The sequence below is a fragment of the Xyrauchen texanus genome, chromosome 26 (assembly GCF_025860055.1).
Source record: "Xyrauchen texanus isolate HMW12.3.18 chromosome 26, RBS_HiC_50CHRs, whole genome shotgun sequence".
Lineage (NCBI taxonomy): Eukaryota > Metazoa > Chordata > Actinopteri > Cypriniformes > Catostomidae > Xyrauchen > Xyrauchen texanus.
This window is the reverse complement of record NC_068301.1, coordinates 17,180,079-17,189,371: the sequence shown is the minus strand read 5'-3', so window position 1 is coordinate 17,189,371 and position 9,293 is coordinate 17,180,079.

Below are 9,293 nucleotides of genomic sequence, written 5' to 3'. Positions count from 1 at the left end.
ATACCCAGGTACTGATTTATTTACTTATTATTTGCACTGTAGCATGCTCTAATGAAGAGTGTACTTGGTTCCATACAGTGTCTTTTTGTGTATTATCTTAAGAATTTGAAATTTAATAGCAGGTTGCCAACCTTTTTACAGTTCTCCAAAAAAATGGATGGATTAAGGATAAAAGGACAGGTTTGTGCTAAAGATCTACAAGATGAACATATAGCCTGGGAGATTATGATTTACAGTTGTCAAAATGACCTTGCTAACAATACTGAGCATTGAGCATGAGGCAACATTTCAGTGTTTTGCTTCCACTGTTTGGGAAATACCACTTTTTTGTGTGTGGTTCGGAGTGATTTGCTTTCAGCTTTGCTCGAGAATAATCTTAGTTCAGTAGTTACAGGGAAACTTATCATATAATGTTTAGTGCTGATTTAACTGCTGTCTATAAACTGCAATTGATTTTCATATTGTTTAAGTAAGGAAGACGTCATAATATGCACAATTAAAAATATTGAGGTTTAAAGCAGTTTACTGGGTAAAATACAAGTTCAGCTGAATCAATCGCATCCATCACAACGTGCTGCCGATTACCACAGAAATAATTTCAAATTGTCCCTTAGTTTGAAAATAAAAATAAAAATGACTTTTACAATAATACACTTACAATGGAAGTCTATGGGGCAAGGCATTTTAAAGAAATACATGTTAAATTAAATTGCAACTATATCACAAGATTTTAAAAATTATATACACACACATGCTAACAGGAGACTAGTGTGAGACATGTGAGAGACTACAGGTATACATGTTAACATGAGACTAGTGTGTAATAAAATTGCATATACCCTTAAAAACTCCTGTAATCACTGGCGTCTTAGGTTCATTATTTCTGTTGGGTTAAGTGATCTCAAACAATCACTTAACCCAACATGGCAGGGGTTACATTAACAGAAAAATTACCCATCATTTACCGACTTTTTAAACATTGACGGATAATTCCAAATGCTTTTTTTCATTTTGAAAGATAAAAAAGAAACAAGGAAGTTATTTTAATCTAGTGCATCAGTTTTGACTTTTAATCTCTCTCTCTCTCTCTCACACACACACACACTCCTGTGTCTGTGTGACCTGTTTATTCCCTGGTATTACGATGCCCCTTCACCATTTACGTCTGGTAATATGAGTCTCTTTTGACCAATTGTGTTCTGATTTCGTGGAGAGGGGTCTTATTTCATGACTGCATACATCAATCATTACGTCATTGTGTTAATGCATGATAATAAAGCGAGTTAATTCAGTAATTTCAGTGAAGTAAATATATTAACTGAGCTTCAGAGATGTGTGCATCTAATGGATGCTACACCCTTGAATATAGACCTATAAAAATAAAAACAAGTATGAAAAATAAAAATAGATAATGACGGAAATTTTACAACTCATTCCGTCAGTGTGATGAATAAAGATTTTCTCTAGCGCAACCTCTAAACATGATGCCATGCATAAACATCCCTAATCAGTTTATTTTAGCACAAAACACCTCTAAACTGTGCACACCCACATTTAAATGCTCAAGTAACTCTGGAAAAACACCCCAGATATATGCAAATCATTAAAGGCTGTGTATATTAACTCACCAACTAACATGAACAGCTTAACAAAATGAATCAAAATGAAAGACTATCAATATTTTGCTGTTATCATAATTTCAAATAAAAAAAATGCATCAACAACGCTTTAAAACAATGGCAGTCAATTCATTGAAATGATGAGCTGTGCGCTTTAATCAAATCAACAGCACATTCTAATAAAATAAGCTTTTAAAACTTGCCGATGAAGTTCACTATGCAGGTTTGCACTCAAGAGCGCTAACATCCAAGGACCATATCAGCTTGACATACATCAAAGCTTTTGATTGGCTAAGGGGTAAAGGCAAACATTCTCCAGATCTCCCTTGGTTAAAGGGATAGTTCACCAACAATATGAAAATTCTCTCATCATTTACTCATCCTCATGCCATCCCAGATGTTTATGTCTTTTTCTTCTACAGAACACAAAATTAAGATTTTAAGAAGAATATGTAAGCTCGGTAGGTCCTTATAATGCAAGTGAATGGTGGAGAAAAAAAAATCACAGAAAGGCCACATAAAATTTATCCATATGACTCCAGTTGTTAAATATATATCTTCAGAAGCGGAAGGAAAAGATGCTTTATTCTCCACTTTCACATTTTGAAAGTGAAAGTGGAGATTTGTAGTAAAAAAAAAGAGAGAGAGAATTAAATATTGATCTGTGAGAGGGTGAGTAAATGAGAGAATCTAATGTTGTCTTGTATAATAGACATAAAACATGTTTTAGATATGAAGAATTTATTTCTAAAAATAGTTTTATGATTATGGCACGCATTTTGCATAACAGCACCAAATCACCTGCCACTAATGTAGAGACACCACTGCCTGTAATGGCCATGTAAAGCAGTAAACTCAGTAAGTTTCACATGATATGCATAATGATGCCAAAAATAGATGACATAACTATTTCCAAAGTACTGTTTACATGGATGAATCTCCAACCACAGGAATTATGTTGGTAACGTAAAACCATAACGCATAATACTTGTCCACCATTAAAACATGCAGACAACTTACATAGTTGTTACAAGTCAAGTAAAATATATTTTTGTGGTAATGAACAGCATGCCACAGATGCTGATGATAGAGCTTAAATTGTTTTGAGCCCAGAACATTCTTTTTGTGGATTGTGGCACTGATATTCTATGGGTGTGCAACATTGCTTGAGACAATGACGCATGTACACAATGGACTTGTCCAGCCTCAACCACACACTGCCAAAAAATACAGTCTAGTTTTTACATTTATATCCTGACATTAACTTTTAAAATAGGGAAATGTAGTTTTAATGCATGAAATTAAATATTTGATAGAAACTAACTATTTTATTATTATGCAATTTGTCTTTGTGTACACTCATATCTCAGGTTGGAAACTAAATATAGCCAGGGGATCAGATTATTACATTTAAATTCTCTTTCTCTGTGATGTTAATTCATTTGGAAGTGTGACTGCCTGGTACTTACATGAGAGGTACTGTCTTATAATATGACGAAATGGAAAGAGGCTATTCCAAGAGGGTCAAGCCACCATTTAGAAAGTCTCCTAGATTGTTACCACAGCCTTTTGTCACCACAGCCTTTTGTCTTCAAATGAGTATTACATGATAATGACTTTGACAAGGGTCTAATGAAACTGATATATAGGCAAGCTAGTTGCTAACCACTGCCTGTGTGCAAATATCCATGTGTATTGTTTTTATTATTATTGAGGTTTATATGAAAATCCGCATTATGGAATGCCAGTCTTAATGTGATTTTACAAAGAGCAAGCATTTTGTTGTTATTATCAAAGTTTTTCATTTATTGACATTCCTACTAAAGCGCATTAAAACTGTGATCATTAGACCAGCATCCAGAATCTGCAATAAAACAGACGAAAACAAACAATTCCTTTGTCATCTGGTGCGATTTGTAGAAGGATGTGTGCGTGCATGTGTGTGTGTTTGTTAGGCTAATGTGACATAAGTAGCATCAGTGGCCACACTACAATTGTTGCCTTTCATGGACATCAGTATACAACCATCACTGCCCCAGTAAGTGGACCAAGAGGTCTTCACTAACCAGTAGGGCTGGTCATCCAGTATCACATAACCAACTGCCGCAGCATGGTCTAAGTCATTGGTCCTTTTTTCTGTGGATATAGAAGTATGAGCAAGGGTAAGAAACTGCAAACACTATATGCATTTTCGGTTTATACTCAGAACGTTAGATCAGAGTGCATTTGTTAGACTGTATCTGATGGCGAAGGAACGGTGTACCGCATCGATGCTTACTGCAACAGGCCTGAATTTAAAGAGTGCAGTCTTCAGTGTCCCAATATCAACACTGTTCACATTAGTGTAACTGCTCACATGCACCACAATGGAGGACTTATCGTAATGACACAAAACATTCTGAACCATTCTGAGTACATACTAACTGCAAAATCAACTAGCCTTATTCTCATCACATACAGTATATCACCAGGTATCTCATGGATCATAAAACTAATTCCAAGAACACACCAATTCTGGTAAGTGGGCTAGTTCTTCCAACATTCTAAACACAAATGACTAAGGGTGGGTAAAAATATACATTTTCTAATGCATCTCACACTTCTCAATATCAATTCTTAATTCCCACGATCGATGAGAATCAATCACTTGCTTTTGTGACCAAAAAAGTTTGGTTTGAGTAATTCTAATTACTAATAGCACAGATGCGGTAAAGAAATCGTGCGACTCTTGTTAATCTGTGGTCAACCAAAAAACACTTGATGCTCACAAACACTTGATGCTGCTGGTAGTCTTAAAAAAAGACAGTACCGTTTTTGCACTTGTTCTACAAGTCATTGTAAACTCTTGCAAATAGTACCAACTATGCATGTAAACTTTAAACATGTAACAAAAAATATGCAATATAATATGTTCAATTAAAAAAATATATATAATAAAGAAATGTAATCAATATTTCATAATGCACTAAGTTAGAAGGTGCCCTGTATAGCTTTAGCTGAGAATTCTTTCTATGCAATCAAAATGGACATTATAACTGAATTACAAATACTCATGTTACTGTAATTAACTACTTTTTACCAAGAATTGTTATTTTTTTAAGTAGTTTAAAAATGTAATAATTTTACTTGAGTAAATTTTAAGTGCTGTAACTGTACTTTTACTGTGCTATTTTCCTAACATCTGTGTTCGCTACTGTCACGATTCCCCGTTGTCTGCTCTGTGTTTATCCCCTGCCCTCATCACTGCCAGTGTCATTGTTCTCACCTGTGTGTAATTTAGTCATCATCCCTCTGTATTTAAACCCTGTTGTTTGGTCATTCGTTGTCGGTCGTCAAATCCAAATGGTAATGTTATGGTTGTCCTGACTGTATTCGTGCCCGTGGTCTCCGTGGATGTTCCTCGTGTTTATGTTTCGTTTTCCCCTAGTGGATGTTTTGTTTGTTCCAGTGTTGTTTAGTTATTCTGAGTTATCCTGTTCACCGTTTGTTTCACTCATTCTGAGTTATCCTGTTCACCGTTTGTTTCACTCATTCTGAGTTATCCTGTTCACCGTTTGTTTCATTCATTAAAGAACTGCATTTGGATCCTCTCTCCCCGTCTACATTCGTCTGAATCGTAACAGAACGACCGAACCAGATAATGGATCCAGCGGTTCTACAAGCCAACTGTAGTCTGCTCAGCTTGATGCAGGGAAACCGTCCGGTTGAAGAGCACATCCGCGATTTTCTCGCGATTGCGAGTGCCACCGACTTCCCTGACTCCTCCCTGGTGGTGTTCTTCCGGGCTAATCTGAACGGTGCGCTCAAGGAGCGGTTGCCACCGGCGACGCGCGGCTGGACGCTCTGCGATTTCGTTGAGGAGACTCTGCTGGCCTGCGGTTCATTGTTCACTGTGGACGTCGTCGAGGAGGACCCCGTAGCTCCTCCCACAGTGGTAACTCTCCATTCGCCTGTGGTTCGTCCCTTCATGCCTGCCTTGGTCAAAGAGCCAGTGCTGCCAGCTTCGTCCGCCCGGAGGAGGAGGAGAAGAAAGGCTTCTGCTCCCCAGTCAAAGCCCGCCACGGTCAGCGAGCCAGCGCCTGCAGCCCCAGACGTCAGTGAGCCAGCGCCTGCAGCCCCAGACGTCAGTGAGCCAGCGCCTGCAGCCCCAGACGTCAGTGAGCCAGCGCCTGCAGCCCCAGACGTCAGCGAGCCAGCGCCTGTAGCCTCAGACCGTCCCAGAGCCAGCACCTGTAGCCATGACCGTCCAAGAGCCAGCGCATCTCGAGCCACCCAAGCCTTCAGGGCTCCGCCTCCCAGGGCTCCGCCTCTCCAGCCTTCCAGGGCTCCTCCCAGGGCTCCGTCTCTCAAGTCCCTCGAGCCACACAGGGCTCCGTCCCTCGAGCCTTCCAGGGCTCCGCCTCTCGAGCCACCCAGGGCACCGCCTCCCAAGTCTCTCGGGCCTCCCAGGGCTCCGCCTCTCGGGCCTCCCAGGGCTCCGCCTCTCGAGCCTCCCAGGGCTCCACCTCTCGAGCCACCCAGGGCACCGCCTCCCAAGTCTCTCGGGCCTCCCAGGGCTCCGCCTCTCGAGCAACCCCAGGGCTCCGCCTCTCGAGCAACCCCAGGGCTCCGCCTCTCGAGCAACCCCAGGGCTCCGCCTCTCGAGCAACCCAGGCTCTGCCTCTCAAGTCTCTTGAGCCTTCCAGGGCTCCGCCCCCCGAGCCGCCTACGGCGCCACCTCCTACGGCTCCACCTCCCGAGCCTCCAGAGCCTCCCACGGCTCCGCCTCCTGAGCCTCCCACGGCTCCGCCTCCTGAACCTGTTCTTGCCCCATGGCCAGCTCCCAGGCCTCCTGAACCTGTTCTTGCCCTATGGCCAGCTCCCAGGCCTCCTGATGCTGTCCTTGCCCTGTGGCCAGCTCCCAGGCCTCCTGAACCTGTCCCTGTCCGGTGGCCGCCTCCCAGGCCACCTGACCCTGTCCCTGTCTTGTGGCCTCCCTGGACTGCCTACCTGCCCTCTGTGCCCCCGTGGACTGTCTCTTTGCCCCTTGTGCCCCCTTGGACTGTCTGGTTTCCCCGTGTGCTCTCCTTGGTCTGCCTTCCAGGGCTCCTGGAAGGCAGAGCGTCCAGAATCCGCTCCTCAGAGGGGGGTTATGTCACGATTCCCTGTTGTCTGCTCTGTGTTTATCCCCTGCCCTCATCACTGCCAGTGTCATTGTTCTCACCTGTGTGTAATTTAGTCATCATCCCTCTGCATTTAAACACTGTTGTTTGTTCATCCGTTGTCAGTCGTCAAATCCAAATGGTAATGTTATGGTTGTCCTGATTGTATTCGTGCCTGTGTTCTCCGTGGATGTTCCTTGTATATTTCGTTTTTCCCCTCGTGGATGTTTTGTTTGTTCCAGTGTTGTTTCACTTGTTCAGAGTTATCCTGTTCACCGTTTGTTTCATTCATTAAAGAACTGCATTTGGATCCTCATTCCCCGTCTACCTTCGTCTGAATCGTAACAGCTACGTCCCTGTCCTGATTTTATTTGTATCTATCAACATGATTGGCTAGAGAGAGTCTAGTGACCCATCAATTCAAATCACACGTAAACAACTTGCACGGCAGCTGTAGATCAACGCCAACTGTGGAGAATGCCTCAAGCATAGTTTACAGCTGAACATCACAGCTGCACTTGAAATGGCTTTTCGCAGTGAAAAAGGCCAATTGCTTGATCGTTTCATGTGAGTTTAACTTGCTCAAGCCATATATCAGCATTAATCCTGTTTCTGGTGAAGCTTGCTGAAAACAATGCAGAATTATTCACCTTTCATTGTGACCATATTTTGACTATAAACATTGAATGTGTGCACATTTAACTTTTATTTGCCAGTGGTACACACACTGACAGTACTCTCCCTTCCTCTTTGCTGCACAGTTGAGCTTCTTTCAGCAGCACATTGAGAATAATAGTTAGCTCCACCTCAGTCAGGTGACCCAGATCCAGTAACGGTTCCCCTTCCATCACTGGCACAGATCCAGATTGAAGATAAATATTTGAATTGAAACTGAATTACATAACAGGTGTCATTATCAGACCATGTGACTACATTAATTTCACTCAAAAAAATTTGAACTCTCTGACTTAAATTATTCTGTTGTACTGTTCTACTTTATTTTATTATTATTATTTTATGAATGAAGCAAGGCTTGTAACACCAGTAATGACAACACCAGTGGCAAATTCCCTTAAAAGGGATTTTCTAAGATGGTGTCAGTCAATAGCATCACAAAACATACACTGATCAGGTAAATCATACTAGTGATGGGACGTGAATGTCCCATCACTAGTATGATTTACCTGATCAGTGTATGTTTTGTAGGTGAACGTTGGGAGCCAGCTCGCATATCAGAAGAGCCGAATCTATTTTTATAAAGATATGAATAATCAAATGATTTAAATGAATAGAATTAACAAATTCAAAGAATGAAAAAATAAATAAAATAATATAGGCCTAAATGTACAAGCGCACACACATTCGTTGTGACTGTCTGCTCAGACTAAATGCCTCACCTGTTGTTCCTGTCAATCAGACAAGCAGTGTCAACCAAAGATGCATGAGGAAGGGCGGAGCCAATTTATTATATTGTTCAGATTGTATTTGTTTTGAATGGTTAGGTTTATATGCACTTTGTTTATATACAATAAAAAGTTATACATTAAATGCAAATGTTTAATAGCATTGCATTTTTTACCAATAACCAATGCATTTTTAAATACATTGTAGTTAAGGTATGATATGATTACATTTAATAATTTAATAAGAATTGTTTTAACACCAATTATAGTCAAACTATCGCATATGGTACCAGAGAGTAAAATTATGCGTGACCATTCTGGTTTGTCTCGAGTGACGATATGAAGCATGTTTAGCTGTTGTGCCCCACCAGTTTTCAAAGTTTACTACTAAATGAATTGTGTTTGCTGGAATGTTCATGAATGTATATATTGTACTACTCATGTTTGGTACAGCCAGTTCCTGTTCGGAGTAGCTATCAGCCCACACCTGCTAAACACACACTCACTCGTACAGAGTACCATGAAAACACCTGGCACACACAGGTCTAGATGATCATGATTTACTTGTCAGTGTTGATTGAACCATGTAACTTGACATTTGCCAAATCGTGAAAAAAGTAGCAAATGTCTAAATTATTTTTCTACATCTGAAACAAAAAGGTGGCTAAACGTCTCGGTAGGTACGTATCCTCGGTTCCCTGAGACGACGGGAACGATACATTGGTGGTAACGCATATGGGATTATATTGTATTGTAATATTGGCTATGGTGTTTGTGCCCTGCCTTTTTAGGCACGAAGCTGTCTGCTATAAAAACAGGTGCACAAACACCATTCCTCAGAATTGTGCTTGGTCTGAGGATGCCAGATTGTGCCTTGCGCCTGAGAGAGAGCGGTATTTCCAATGGCGAGCTGTATAACATCTCTTTAATTTCTGGAAACTGTGGCTAATTGGGCCATTTCGGCGCAATTAACAGAACTGTTTCCAGGAGGTGCGCCGTTGAAAGCGCATACTTGCGTTTCGCCTGCAATACATGGGCCAGGGTGTCATGGCGACATATATACGACACTATTGTTGTGTTGTCCAAACTAATCAGAATGTGGCTCTAGGCATTTGACACGTCATGGCCAT